Source organism: Dromiciops gliroides, chromosome 4 (assembly GCF_019393635.1).
Source record: "Dromiciops gliroides isolate mDroGli1 chromosome 4, mDroGli1.pri, whole genome shotgun sequence".
Classification (NCBI taxonomy): domain Eukaryota; kingdom Metazoa; phylum Chordata; class Mammalia; order Microbiotheria; family Microbiotheriidae; genus Dromiciops; species Dromiciops gliroides.
In genome coordinates this window covers 241,164,740-241,181,127 of record NC_057864.1, presented here as the reverse complement: position 1 = coordinate 241,181,127, position 16,388 = coordinate 241,164,740, and the positions used below count along the sequence as shown (strand labels likewise).

The 16,388-nt window shown below is 38.4% G+C and overlaps 1 protein-coding gene across 1 annotated transcript in view; it reads right to left on the bottom strand.

Moving 5' to 3' along the window:
• Positions 1 to 16,388, bottom strand: part of LOC122754953 (antigen WC1.1-like) — a 117,181-nt gene that overhangs the window by 26,924 nt on the left and 73,869 nt on the right.

The following is a 16,388-nucleotide window of genomic DNA, read 5'->3' as shown; positions in this document are numbered from 1 at the left end:
TTCTCACTTCCTTCCCTTGGGAAAGTTAGCACAAATGAAAATAGTGAATTCATTCTTACTGAGCACCTACTATGAATAAGGGCTTGATATTGCTGGGAATATATAAGAAGATGATATTCTAAGCACTCAAAGGAAGTTTATGATCAGTCACTTTTGGAATATCAAATTACAGGATAATTAGAGGAGTTTAGGGGCTCCTGAGCCTCTGCTAGATCCCAGCTCCACTTCTCACTGTCCATATCAGTGTCTTTGGGAGACAACAGGTAACATTTCTCATTCTCAGATTCATCATCTATAAGATGGGGATGGTATTGACCAGTCACTTAGGTGCTGGGAGGACTAATTCTAGAGAGAGGAGATCAAAACTACCTCTGTAGCAAAATATTTGCAAAACACTTCAGTTTAGGGAAGGGTGTGACCCTTTGTACTTGAGCTGAGTGGGACAGGTCTTAAAAGCACAAGCCCTAGATTGGGGCTCAGACTTAGGAAGCAGGGGAGGGGTTATTTAGTTCTTGTGGTACCTGATAGCAGTATTTCACCTCTACCATGTTGTAAAGGCTAAATAAAACCTTTAGGTCATTTCACAAACTAACAATGATCTAGCTAGTAAGCCCAGCCCAGGCTGGCCAAGTCTCAATAATGGCCATCTACTGACAAATGGGTTGAGTGACTAGATCAAGGCATCTCTCTGCTTGCTTCATGTATGAAGTCTTCCTTCCTTATAATCATACACTGAATTGGACACATGGTAAAGATTTGGGATTTCTTTTAGTCATTTAGAAGGACATTATGGTTCTGAGATGACTCACTAGAGCAGGTCAAGGGCATCAGGACAATAAAGCCTAAATGATACATAGTCAAGGGATCTCTGTTAGTTCCTTGATCATCTGCCATATTAGAAGTCGCAGTAAAACTCAGACCATTCCTGGGATAGAAAGGGATCTTAAAATCTAATTCTGGGACCAAATGCCCTCTTTTCTGTTGAATAATCTCCCTCCAAACCTAATAGAGAAAGCTCTCAAAAGAGAAGAAAACACATTTGAACATTTTAATTTCCTTGCATTCCCTAAAATAGATGGTAAATATTGTATTATGCATTTCTGACTGATAGATTTCCCCCAAATGCAGCAGCCCAGTCCAGCTTAGTCCAACTCCTAATAGCCCAGAACCTATAGAAGAAGGAAAGTGAAATCTTACCAGAGTTGGTCACTAGGAAACTGAAGAAAAGGAGCACTAGACCCTGGGCAGTGGGAAGTGTCTCTAAGGTCATCCTGACACCTCTAGTCCTGCTGCAGTTGTGAAAGCACCAACTCCTCTTGAGAGACCCCAAAGCACTGACTGAGGAATGTAGAGCAAAAGGAGGGGAGTATATACATTCAGCTCATGACCACGCCACCTGTGCTGGCAGCCAATAGAAAGTCCTTTTACCATTTCAGAAAGTATCAGAGACTTGATCTGCCACAGTCTGAAATTGAAACACCAAATAAATTCTTCTACCTACACATCTCCTTATTTGACAGAAGAGCTCTTTGTGATGAAAATTCTGTCTGTGAGGATTGGAATGAGATGTGTAAAAGTGAGTAAAAAAATCTGCATCTATGTGACTCTACGTCCTTTGTGGGTCCATCTCATTTTCATGATCAACAAAATATGAATCCAGTCACATTTAATATGTTATGGTCAGTCACTCACTGTATTGCATGGGCCAGATCCATAGACACCTTTGATAGAATTTGGCTTATTTTAGCATTTATAAAGTGGACCACAGGGGCAGCTAGATGGCGCAGTGGATAGAGCACCAGCCCTGGAGTCAGGAGGACCTGAGTTCAAATCCGGCCTCAGACACTTAACACTTACTAGCTGTGTGACCCTGGGCAAGTCACTTAACCCTAATTGCCTCACTAAAAAAAAAAAAAAAAAAATAAAGTGGACCACTTCTCATTATATATAACCCAAGGAAACATTTTATAAAGATAAAAGAAAGTTAACTTCAATACATAATTGGGACCAACAAAAAGGCATAATTTTTGGATTGAAGAAAATCAATAACCTCAGTCAGAAATAATAATTAAGAATGTAGAATTTTGAGTGATGCTGACAAAAGGACCCAAGAGAAACAGCACATTGGACTCAAGGACTTCATATAAGGATCTCAGTGATTCAATACCCAAATGTGTATTAAATGCTATATATGATCAAGGTCCTAGGCTGGATTTGCTCCTGAGCTAGACATCACTGGCCTGTGGACTGGGTTTTTGAGCCCTATGTGATTAGCTGCCTTACATAAATCTTCACATTTTGTACTCTGCTCTCAAGAAGCCTGACCTAAGAGTACAATTAACAGAATCACTTTCTTTTCTTTTTTTTACTGTTCAAATTTCTAATTTAGGTAGAATTCACTGGAGTACAAGTTATAAGATGGGGTCCAAATTTTTTTCTTTTAAAAAAAATTTCATTTTTTCCAAATTACATGTAAAAACAAATTTTCACATCAATTTTTAAAAACTTAGTGTTCCAACTTCTCTTCCTTCCTCCCCACCCCCCCAACCCCCAAGAACTAAAGCAATACAATATAAGTTATACATGACTTGTCATGCAAAATATATCCACATTAGCCAGGTTGTGAAAGAAAACAGACAAAAATAAAACTTCAGATTAAAGAAATATGAAAAAATTATGCTTCAGTCTGTTTTCAGATACCATCATCCCTGTAGATGGATTGCTATTTTCACAAGTCTTTCAGAGTTGTCTTCAATCTTTGGATTGATGAAAATAACCAAATCATTCAGTTCATGTAGGTTTTTCCAGGCTTTTCTGATAGCATCTTGCCCATCATGGTTTTTGTTTCCAATAAAGTAGCTAACAAAAATAATTATGTTTCAATTTGTATTCAAATGCCACCAGTTCTCTCTCTATAGATGGATTGCATTTTTCACAAGACCTTATGAGTTGTCTTGGATCATCACATTGCTAAAAATAAGTCATTCAAGTCATTCACAGCAGAATATCTCACAATATTACTGTTATTTTGTATACAGTATATTTCACTTTGCATCAGCTCATGCAGGTCTATCCAGGTCTTTCTGATAGTATCCTGCTCATCATTTTTTTAAATAGTGAACTATATTCATATAATACTTTAAATAGAGATTTCCTTACAATGAACCCATATCATTGATTATTGACTTTTATATAGTACCTTAAACTTGACAAAAAATTTTCTTCACAATAGCCCAGCAAAATAAGTACTATACATTTTGCCATCATCAGCATCAATCAATCAATCATCAATTAAGCATCATCCATCAATCCTTATCATTATACTCAGTCAATCCTCCTTCTTTCTTTCTTTCTTTTGTTTTGGTGGGGCAATGAGGGTTAAGTGAGTTGCCCAAGGTGACATAGCTAGTAAATGTCAGGGTGTCAAGAATCTGAGGCCAGATTTGAACTTGGGTCCTTCTGAATCCAGGGTCACTGTGCCACCTAGCTGCCCAATCCTCCTTCTTTCAATCCTCCTCACCATTAACCAGTCCTCATCAATCAGTCCTCATTGATCAGTCCTCATCTTCCTCCAACCATCATCAATCCACCATCATCAATCATCATCATTGCTCTTGCCTCTGCTTCAAATTTTTTTTCACAATTACTACTATTAACTGGTTCCCTCCATCCTATTCCATTCCCATATTTACTCTATTTCCTATCTGCTTTTACCCTATCCCTCCTCAAAAGTGTTTTGCTTCTGACTGCCCCCTCCCCATCCTCTTCCCTCCCTTCTTTCACCTCTCCCTCCTTATCCACTTCCCCTCCTACAGGGTTGAAAAGTCCAAGTTCTGCCTCAGCACCAGAATAGACCCGTGTAGTCTCCCCCCTGCCCAGGGCTCAGCCCACTCACCAGAATGTGAGCTTAGTTCCAGACGACACTGGTGCTTCAGCTGATTCAGAGGCTCTGGGAGTCTCCTTCTCTGGTGAAGCCTTCCTGGGACTGGATCTGTGTCAGGGTGACTGTGGGGTTGGGCTCAACTCCTATATCAGCACAGTAGCTCCCTCCTTCTAACCTTCCAGGCTGTTCTTGGTTAGAAGATGATTTCAGCACATTCTTCTGTGAGTTTTGCTGCTCCAGGCATTTTCCTATGGCATTATTTGGATGATTTTTGGAGTGATAGTGTCATGAGTTCAAGAGCTCACTGCCTTTCCTCCACCGTCTTGGCTCTGCACACAGGTGAATTTTACCAAACATTTAAAGAACAATTAATTCCAATATTATACAAATTATTTGGAAAAATAGGTGAAGGAGTTCTGCCAAATTCATTTTATGACACAAATATGGTGGTGATACCAAAACCAGGCAGAGCAAAACAGAGAAAGAAAGTTATAGACCAATTTCCCTAATGAACATTGATGCTAAAATCTTAAACAAGATATTAGCAAGGAGATTACAGCACGTGATCACCAGGATAATACACTATGACCAGGTGGGATTTATGCCAGGAATGCAGGGCTTGTTCAACATTAGGGAAACTATTAACATATTCAGCCACATCAGTAAGAAAACTAACTGAAATCAAATGATTATCTCAATAGATACAGAGAAAGCTTTTGACAAAATACAGCACCCATGCCTAATAAAGACACTAGAGAGCTTAGGAATAGGTGGAGCTTTCCTTAAAATAGTAAGCAGTATCTACCTAAAACCATCAGCAAGCATCAGGGGTGAAACAGGGATGTCCATTATCACCTCTATTATTCAATATTGTACTAGAAATGTTAGCATTAGCAATCAGAGAAGAAAAAGAAATTAAAGGAATTAGAATAGGCAAGGAGGAAACAAAACTAGCACTCTTTGCACAGGTGCTTCAGCTGATTTAGAGGCTCTGGGGCTCTCCTTCTCTGGTGAGGACTTCCTGAGACTGGATCTGTGTCAGGGTGACTGTGGGGTTGGGCCCAACTCCTGTATCAGCACAGCTGCTCCCTCCTTCTGACCTTCCAAGCCATTCTTGGTTAGAAGATGATTTCAGCACATTCTTCTGTGAGTTTTACTGCTCCAGGCATTTTCCTATGACCTTATGTGGATGTTTTTTGGAGTCATGAATTCGGGAGCTTACTGCCTTTCTGGTATTTGATTTTAATGGAATATTTTTGTGCTGTAAGAAATTATGTAACCTGAAAAAATTTAAGTGGACTTATGCTGAATGAAGTAAGCAGAAGAAAGAGAACATTGTACACAGTGTAATGATCAGCTGTGATAGACTTAGCTCTTTTCAGCTATGCCATGATCCAAGTGAATTTCAAAGGATTCATGATGGAAAATCCTCTCCACATCCAGAAAAAAAAAAGAACTATGCAATCTGAATTCAGATTAACTCATACTATTTCTACTCTTTTTTCTTTTTTCTTTTTCTTTTTCGAGGTTTTTCCCTTTTGTTTTGATTCTTCTTTCACAATATGACTAATACAGAAATATGTTTAATGTGATTACACATGTAAAATCTATATTAGATTGCTTTCTGTCTTTGGGAAAGGGGAAGGAAGAGAGGGAGAAAAATTTGGAACTCAAAATCTTATAAAAACAATTGTTAAAAACTAACTTTATATGTAACTGAAAAAAATAAAATACTCTCAAGATTGAAAGAATAGAAAAAATGAGAATTTCAACTAAATGGATAAACATATCCAAAACCACAAAAATACTCCAAATTATCAAACTGTCTATGTACAAATACCTAAAGTTTTGGGAACAAGCAAGATGAACCAAAGGTCCTAATGCAAGGAAGTAAATTTGACCTCAGAGTTATCACTAAGATATAATAGGATTGGGATATGTCCAATGAATGAAATATGTTTCAGGATTTGTATACCTTATTGAAAAGTAGAAATAATAATAATAGTATTTATATAATAGCAATTATATAGAGTGCCAGCATATTTTCAAAATCCTCTAAAATATCATCCTCTTTTATCCTCACAACAACCCTAGATGGTAGGTGCTATTATTATTGAATTTTATAGATGGGGGGTAAGGTAAAAAGAAGTTAAGGGGCAGCTAGGTGGTGCAGTGGATAGAGCACTGGCCCTGGATTCAGGAGGACCCGAGTTCAAATCCCGCCTCAGACACTTAACACTTACTAGCTGTGTGACCCTGGGCAAGTCACTTAACCCCAATTGCCTCACTAAAAAAAAAAAAAGAAGTGACTTATCCAAGATCACACAGCTGGTAAGGGATTGAACCTAATTTTGAACTCAGGTTTTCTGGACTCTAGCCCCAGAACTCCATGCATTATACCATCTTTCTGCCATCTAGTTGAATAAATGGGTATATGGTATTAGAGATTGGCATTGTATTTTAAGAACCAGAAAGAAGAATTATAATTCCAACCATGTAACTCACCTGTTCAAGAAACTCCGGTATACCTAGAACAAAAAGCAGTCTCCTATCATTGGCTTTAAAGTCTTTTACAATCTGGGTCCAATCTGCCTTTCAAGTTTTGCACATTATCTTCCTTTGGCTGCCTACTCCCACACATATTTTACACATGATTTTCAGATAATAGAATAATAATAGTAATAATACTATTAATGTTTATTTAGCACTTCAAATTCTGTACATTGTTTTGTATATTTATCCTTTGATCCCTATATATAGTAGATGTGTGACCATCTAATATTTATGACATTATACATTACATTATATAATATCATATATAATATTATATTGTTAACATATTGTTGGTATTGTCAATCAGTTTTGTCTGATTCTTCATAACTACATTTGGAATTTTTTTTTTTTTGCAAAAAAGTAATAGAGTGGTTTGCCATATCCTTCTCCTGCTCATTTAAAGATGAGGAACTGAGGCAGGTAGGCTTAAGAGACTTACCTAGTGTTATACAGCCAGTAAGTGTCTGAGGCCAGATTTGAACTCAGGAATATGATTCTTCCTGACTTGAGACCTGGCACTTTATCCACTTTACCCTCCAGCTGCCCCATACCAATATAAATAGGTAGATAGATAGATAGATAGATAGATAGATAAGAGGTATGTAGATAGATAGCTGATAGCTGATAGATAGGTAGGTAGGTAGATAGATAGATAGGTAGATAGATAGATAGAAAAATAGATATGTAGGTAGACACATATATGTATCTATATGTGTATGTATATACTGCATACATTTATACACAAATACGTGTATATTTGTGTATATAAATGTTTCCACATGGGTTGTCTAAATGGATTTCATTTGATAGCATCTCTGAAAATGTGCCCCTTGCCCTCCAAGAGAAATTGAATTTCTTTACTTGGGGGTAGGAGGAGAAAGGCTGGTTGCTCTCTTTACCAACATCTAAGACAGGTACCACATGAGAATTATATCTACTGGCCACCCTAAATATTGCTGGTCTAACAAACAAGGTTGCTTAGGCCCTCCAGTCTAGCTGTTTGGAAGAAATCCACTACAATGGATGACCCAGGCTTCGAAGTCTAGCTGAAGTCTATCAAACTTTCAAGAGGGCAGAGACACATCCCTTAGACCAATAGTCCTGCCCTTCCTTTGCTTCTTGCAAGGTCTCCTGCCTCATATCCATGGGCAGTTTCAGCTGAATGATGACATGGAAAGCTAGATTAATGAAAGTTTAAAACACAGTAAAAGAAGATGAAATAGACACTAAGGAGAGACGGATTTTTAAGGGGGTTTCCTTGAGAATGAGGAAGATAGAGGATGATAGCTAGCAAGGAGAGTTATAACAAGTGATGGTGTTTTTAAAGATGGAAGACACAAGAATGTTTGTAGACCACCAAGAAGGAACTAATAGATAAGGAAACATCAAAGATCAGGGAAAAGGGAAATATTGGTACATGTAGAGCAATTGACCTTATCATCAGAGAGAGAAGTGAAGGAGAATATAATGGGATATGAACTCAGATAAATGTGAGAAAGGATAAATGGAAAAAAATCAATCTCTGGGCAAAATATTTTACTGAAGTATGCAGATAGGTCTCTGTGAAAAGGTAGAGATAATAAAGATGACAGTGTGGGAGAAATACAATAGGCTGAGAGGACTGGATTGTAGAGTGTGTTAAGAGGAGTAATGGGTAAGAAGCCTAGAAAGGTAGGTTGGGCACAAGTTGTGAAGAGTTTTAAATGCCAAAGGAAGAAATATATATTTGATTTTAGAGGCAATAGGGAGCTACTGAATGTTAATGAATGGCAGGGTCAGAGATGGGTGATATGGTCAGACCCGTATCCATGATTTTTCAGATGTCACTGATAGTGATCCAGCAATCACATCTTCCAGTTTTTTCAGGGCCCAAGGATATGTAATGATTGGAATGATGCCACCTGCTGGAGATTTACAGTAGAAAAGCTCTGCCAAGAGGTGAAGGTCTTTGAGGGCAAGACCATGCGTCTTTTCTTTGGCATCAGGAAGTGACGTTTGCTTGGGGGAGGAAGAAGGGGGAGCCTGGTGCTCTGACACTCTCTCTTTCATGTGGACTCTGGTGGAGAGCAGAGCTAGGAATGTTCTCTCCCTTTAATAGATAGATGAATCAGGCCTTTCTCTCTCCCTTTACCAAATTCTTATTCTCCTTAATAAATGCTTAAAAGCCTAACTCTTGCTAAAGCTTATAATTTATTGGTGACCACTTTTTAGATATTTTAGACAGAATAGCTAGAATTTTAGCCTTAACAGATATAGTACACCTGGATCAGATGACAAATTCATCAAGGGCAGCTCAGTATTCTCTTGCTATTTCCTTAGTGAATATCATCTCCCTCTAATCCATTTTTGTTCTGTCTTTTCCTTTGTTGTTGTTGTTTAGTCATTTCTGTCTCTTCGTGACCCCATGCACCATATCACACCATGCCTTTCTGTCTTCTACTATTTCCCTTCCACGGCACTATCTGTCCATACCATCCTCTGCTTTCTTCTTTTCCTTATCTCTTCAAACTTTCATAACATCATGGTATTTTCCAATGAGTCCTTTCTGTCCTTTGCTATCCATAAAGTACTCTCTTCAGCAGAGAACACAAACAGAATAAAAAACAAACAGCTCCCCACTATTATCAATAACAAAACAAAATAAAGCAAATACCTCTTTCCTGCTTTTATACCACCCTTCCCTCCCACCATCACTCCACATTGGCCACAGCTAGTCTTGTTTCCTAGATCATTACCAAGATTACCAGCAAGGTACAGAATTCTTAAACATTTGGCTGATCTCAACACAGATATCCAAGTCACTTCATAACTGACAAACAGCTGTGACAAAGTAAGCAGGATGTTAAGACTTTTATAATTTGCTGTGATTAGAACCACATAAGAACAGCTATTTGAACCTGTCAGGTGTATAAGCTTTGAAGAATTACAGAATTTTGTAAGTGAAAGACACTTCAAAGATCTCTTATGTAACTACTATATCAGTAGATATATAGTACCTGGAACACCTTCTCACTGATATGGCTTCAAATTAACTACCAAAGGATTAAGGTATTCAAAATAATAGCTAATAAGCCCTCATGGATGTGATTACTTTTTCTCCAATCAACCAAGGGATGTGACCAATTCAAATTAAAAAAAAACATTTAATGAATAATGAATAGTAATAAAAGTAGCAAAGAACATTTCCCTCCAAACCTGGGTCACAATCTCCCACATATGCACAAGTGTGGCCATGCACACATATCACACATGATATGTGGAGCCAGAGCAGATATTTATGAGGACCTCTATTTAAGGAGCATTCATAAGCAGGACACTGGCATGGAAAAGCCATTACTGATGCTATCATTGTGGGGCTTCCAGGTTCTTCTGATGCTGTCATTACCATGCTCTTTCTTCTTACTGAAGAGTGTTCTATGAAACTTTATGAATTCATCCCCCATTGCCCCACAGTTGTACTGCTCTCTCTCTCTCTCTCTCTCTCTCTCTCTCTCTCTCTCTCTCTCTCTCTCTCTCTCTCTCACACACACACACACACACACACACACACACACACAAATACATAAGATATCTAGTATCCATCCTGCTCTTTATGTGGATTTTTATCTAAATTGGTCAATGTGGTCTTTTGCATCCAGTTATCCCTATGGAGAGAGGGAAAATGCTTAGATTTTAAAACCTGCAGAACCCTGAACCCCAGAGCTATTTGGTAGGTTCTGAGGTATTCATCATTACCTTGCTTATAGTCTAACCTTCAGAGACTGAAAATTGGAGGGGATGTGAAATGTTCACCATTGATCAAGGTGGTGTCTCTGATAGAAAAACCCAAGTCATTAGCTTGGTAAGAGGAATCCAAAGAAAATAAATTGAAGCCATTATCTAACTGGGAAGATAATTCTCTTTATTCTAAAGAGCTTGCTACTTCTGCTATAGAATCTCCTGTGATGCTGAGGAGATGACTCACTAGTTTCCCAAACTCCAAAGAGACATAATAAGGGAGGTTTTTTTTGTTGTTGTTTTTTGCTGGTGCCAAGCAAAGGTTTTCTACTTTTTCCAAAAGAGTTGCAGAAGAACCCTGGGATGGATTTTAAGATGAAAGATTATGTCAGCCGCTGCTTCACTCTGAGGATATTAGCAGTCAGAAGTTTGAGGCCAGGTATCCCACTGAGCCATATCTGGTAGAACAGTGCATGAGTGAGAGGGTCTAGCAGAACGTAGCTGGTGGCTTGGTCTCAGGCAAAGAGCACAGCTGAGCATTGTCTGATGAAAACTGTGTGCAATCAAAACAGCTTTCAGGGAGAAACTGAAACACCAAAAGAGAGTGGGCCCAGAAAGAGAAGTGCACAGATATTCCTGAACAAGAGCAGTAGCCTTCTAACATCAGAGGAAGGAATTACCTGAACATATGTGTGCCCTGGCTACACTTGTTCATAGATGCTCGCTTCCATGTTTGCATTGCTGTCACATGTTCTCCCTAGCTACATTTTACCCTCCACATCTGTTCTCTATTGGTATCCATTCTTTGAACTAGTGCTGTGTATTTTGTGGGAAAGAGCCCACAATTTTTGAGGGAAATCTCTTCTTCTTGTTGCTTTTCTTATGATTCCATTTGATTCTTTTCCTTTGCACTATTTGAGTGCTTTGCTTACTGTTAGGTCTTCCAAATAGGTTAGGGGATGGATATAGACCCAAAGAGCACATTCAATTTGGAGTAGACTTCCATTAGGTAGACTAGTATGACACACTGTTGCTTGTCTCCAAGTACAACTGTCTATAATGTATAATTTGTCCTTCTAACACCAAGAAGTTTACCAGGATACAGTGGAATGAACATGGTTTTTTGCCCTTCTTTTTATTCTGAGAACTTATTTCAGAGTCTGGCACATAGCAAGTGCTTAATGAATGTATGTAAAGTGAGTGACATGGACTGACTAATTTACTACCTATATTACTCTACCTCAAAGTCTAAGATGAAGCACCAATTTTTGCCCAGAATCCTCATATTTTGGTGTTGTCAGTGTGTTCTTTCTTATCAGCCAAAATAGGGCCTAATATAACCATTGCTTTCCTAACTTCCTCTACTTTTAAAAGACTAAATTTATTATCAGAACAAGTAACAGATTTTCAGTTTTCTATAGCCAGAAAAAAGGTGAAGTTACTGAAATTGTTTTACATGACAAGACCTTAGATTATTTTCAGCAGAGTTTGGATTAGGAAGGAGAGATTTGAACTGATGTTTAATATTAAGTTCATAATAAATATTTTTTTAATTTAAAGATCATTTTTAAAAAAATTATGATGGTGGTACAGTTAAGGGTAATGTTATCCAATGTATAACCATCAGAGTTAAAAAAAAGTGATTATAGAAATTGGGAAGCGTGATGACTAAGGATTTTTTTTTAATCACAAAAGTATTTTATTATTTTCTAGTTACATGTAGAGATAGTTTTCAACATTTGTTTTTATAAGATTTCTAGTTCCAGATTTTTCTTCATCCCTTCCATCCCTCCCGCTTCCCAAGACAACAAGCAATCTGATATAGGTTATGTATATACAATCACATTAAACACATTTCTGCATTAGTCATGCTGTGAAAGAAGAATCAGAACAAAAGGGAAAAACCCTCAAAAAAGAAAAACAAAAAGTAGAAATAGTATGATTCAATCTGCACCTAGATTCCACAGTTCTTTTTTTCTGGATTTAGAGGGCATTTTCCATCATGAGTCCTTTGGAACTATCTTGGACCAATATATTGTTGAGAAGAGTTAAGTCTGTCACAGTTGATCAAAACAAAATGTTGTTGATACTGTGTACAATGTTCTCCTGGTTCTGCTCATCTCACTCACCATCAGTTCATGTAAGTCCTTCCAGGTTTCTCTGAAATCCACCTGCTCATCATTTCTTACAGCACAATAAGGAATTTGGGATATTTGAGGAGATAACAACATATACATTGAAGATCTCAACCATGAGAGAAAGGTTAAGGGAGAAAAAGACTATGAGCCAAGTACTAAAGTGAGAAAGGGAGATAGATAAACTCAAGGTTAGTAGATTATATCAAGCTTCTTGACTCATGTTGTTAAAGGAGGAGAAAGGGAAGGAAGGGAACAAATATTTATTAACTATATACAGTATGCCAGGTACTATGCTAAGCACTTTATGAACATTATCTCAGTTGGCCATCGAAATGACCCTTTGAGTTTGGTATTATTAGGAACCCCAGCGGGGGCAGCTAGGTGGCACAATGGATCAAGCACCAGTCCTGGATTCAAATCCGGCCTCAGACACTTGATACTTACTAGCTGTCTGACCCTGGGCAAATGACTTAACATTCATTGCCCTGCAAAAAAAAGAACCCCATTTTACAGTTGAGGAAATTGAGGCAGATTAAGTGACTTGGCTGGGTTCCCACAGCTAGTAAAAAGCTCAGGCCAGATTTTAATTCAGGCCCTCCTGACTCTAGGCCCAGTGTTCTATCTACCATGCCACCTAGCTGCTTTCATTATTATTTATTATCATTAATGTTTATTAATCTCATCATATTATTAATCCCATTACATAAATGAGGAAACAGATTCAGAGAGGTTAAGTGATGTAAACATGATCACACAGCTTCTATATGATAGAGACATGATTTAAACCCAGGCACAAAGCCTCAGGATGATCTGGTACCAAAGTTAATTGTATTGAATGTATTAAGAAGAGTACCGCACAAGAGGTTGACAACATAAATCCAAAAAATACAAAGTTTCAGCCCCCAACCCCAGTACCAGAGACAGATTTTCTCTCTAATGGGCAAGTAGAAAAACCTTTCATGTTGACTCCTCAGGGTATAAGATGCAAACACAGTTTCCTGGCAGGTGCTCTGATTTTGCTTAGCCAGGAAAGGGTCAGCAGGAGGATGTTTATATGGTGATAATTGGTTTGATGGTGTTTGTGATTAAATCTACACTTACCAATTATGTGTCTGATTTGCAGCTGTGTAACTGCTGGAGGTTATCACAGACAGCTCAGAGATCATGGAAGGGTGAGCTTTTCTGCTCTATACCTTAGCAGCTGGAGCCCTTATCAGAAAAGAAAAGAGGATTTACCAGCTACTCCAGTTCTGGGGTTGTTATCTGTCTGTGCTGACTTGGAATATCAGCAAATGAATGTATTTTCATTCCCTTTCTCTATACTTTAGGCAGAGGGGTATGAACCTTCCCATTTACAGAATTCTGATTTCTTGTCAGTAGAATCTCCATTATCTGCTGACATTTCTCACCTCTCATTTCCTAACTCAGTACGTGATTTAGTATTTGGCTAATGTAGACTTTGAAACAACCTACTCTTTAACATTTTTCCAACATAGAACAGGGAAGAGCAGTAGCCCTGGGGCCCACTCCCACTTAAGATTGCCTAGTAATAAAAATTATTTACATTTCTTAAAGCTTTATGGTTATAAAGTGATTCAAATATATTACTTCATTGGTCCTTAATTCTATTTTTGATTTTAATTTAGTCTCATTAATCTATTTTACCAATGACAAAACCAGATTCTAATGACTGATCATACATTATAATGTGCATTCTTGTGTATCATTGAAAGAGAAGGAATTGTGTCTATGAGCACAGAGTAGGTGGTTTAGATGTGCTGATTGAAAGAATAATAAATATGAATGAACTATATCTCACAAAGCAATGAATAAAATACAATGAGGAAGTTGGAGGGCAGTTGGTAGGATAGGGGTTGAAAGGGGCAGAGAAAAGGAGGGGCTATGAGATAAATGAATGTCCTAGCAATATTTTCAATTTAGGTTATACCAGTTAACTTTTTTTTTGTGGGGCAATGAGGGTTAAGTGACTTACCCAGGGTCACACAGCTAGTAAATGTCAAGTGTCTGAGCTGGATTTGAACTCAAGTTCTCCTGAATAAAGGGCCAGTGCTTTAATCTACTGCACTACCACCTAGCTGCTCCCTATAGCTGTTAACTTTCTAAAAATATTTTCAATTTAGGTCATGACAAACTAGATCAGGGGTATAATGTTGAAGCAAAGACCTGAATTGTGATGCAAACTGGGCCATGGACCAATCTCTGAATCCAGGGAACCTCTTATGGAAGATAACAGAAGGGATTGAAAAGAATGGAGGGCCTGGATTCAAAGTCTTCTGTGCAGCTGAGAGTGAACATGAGATCTCCATGTCTGGAGGAGAGGGGAGAGGACTAGCTCACACCATCTGGTAATTCAACAGGGCAGGTGCTTCTCTGGAGAGGTGTGTTCTCTGTAATCCAGAGAACATGCCTGGACTCTTCATAAAGCAGCTTTACTTAAAAAAGAAGTTTTCTGACCAGTGGAGAAGACTGACCATTTGATTAATGAAGGGCAGCAAGGCAAATGAAGTCACACTATGGGTAAAGGACTGGAAGAAAAGGTAGAGATGAAGGGATTAGAGGAGAAACTATGGGCAAAGGAAGGTTGAGGAGTGAGTCCATAGGGAAAGAAGGAGGATAAAAGAGGGAAATTTCAGAATTAAAGACCCTTAAAAAGGAGCATTTTTGCTAGAGGCAAAAATCTCACCCCAGTGGACCAGTTCAGGATAATGGAGAGGTGTTGACCTCATTTGAAGTGGTGGAGAGGAAACCCTCGACAGTATCATCTTGGGATACAGTTTTCAAAGGCAGGTGAGTTGTAAAACGATTTCAGGTATCACAGGAAACCTATTCCACTTCAACTCAGTTCAGTAAACTTTTATTAAGAGGCTGCTTGTAGCTGCTGGTCTTAAAGCGACATCTGAGGGACACCAATCTCAGCTTCATCATACCCCAGGTCCTCAGAGGACACGGGCAGGTCATCTTCTCCCATCCTGGAATTAGGGGATTTCCCAGAGAACTTAGGAGTCTGACCTAGAACCAGTAGAGGTGAATTTGTAGATGTGTCTAAAGAAAAGCAAGGAGCCTTTGTGTTGATTCAGGGGAGTGAAAAGAATACCACTTTCAAGACTTGGGTGAAGAGTCTTTTCTCAGTCTAAATGCACCATTGACAGGGAAGGAAACAGGAATAGCAAGGGCTGAGAGAGGGCTATGGAAAGGCATCTCTTTACGTTGAGGCTGTGTTAGAGTCATAGGGAATGGGAAGCTGGAGGAGGCAGCTTCAGAACCTCAGAGCCTGCTCATTTAGTTGCTTAGTAACATAACATCACAGTAGGTATAATTGTTCCAGGTTTCTTTCTTTTTTTTTTTTCAAAAAAAATTTTTTTTTGCAGGCAATGGGGGTTAAGTGACTTGCCCAAGGTCACACAGCTAGTAAGTGTCAAGTGTCTGAGGCTGGATTTGAACTCAGGTACTCCTGAATCCAGGGCTGGTGCTTTAACCATTGCGCCATCTAGCTGCCCCCCAAGTATATCTCTTAAAAATGCCAATACTGAGAACCTCGATGTACTGACAATTTTTTGCCTTATGTATTTATGTATGTATATGCAAATATTTACATATATAGAGACACATCCATACACTTAACTGTATATAAGCACATATATGTATGTGCATGTGTGTGTACACATACATTTTAATAGATACATCTGTATATATGCACATTTGTGGTTATCTATGCAAATGTGTATATGCATAAGTACTGCTATCCTGTCATCCTCACTCATAGCTAGAAATCTCCCTTGTCAGGTCAATAAGTCTATTGGGCACCACTCACCTTTAAGTGATTCCCTGTACTCATTCCATGCATTGATAGGCCCCAGAGTACTCCCATCATTTATCTGGATGACAGGGGGAATTTCAGGCCCAGATAATTCTCCAGCATCATCATACCCATCCCCTAGGGTATCATCAGGCCAATTTGAGATATCTGAGGGAGAGAGGATAATTTTGTTTTCAACACATTTTTTTCTGTAAGTGAGGCAACATCCTTGTGCTTGTGAAAAGAAATACATAATTTTATTCTCTTTAAAGATATAAGG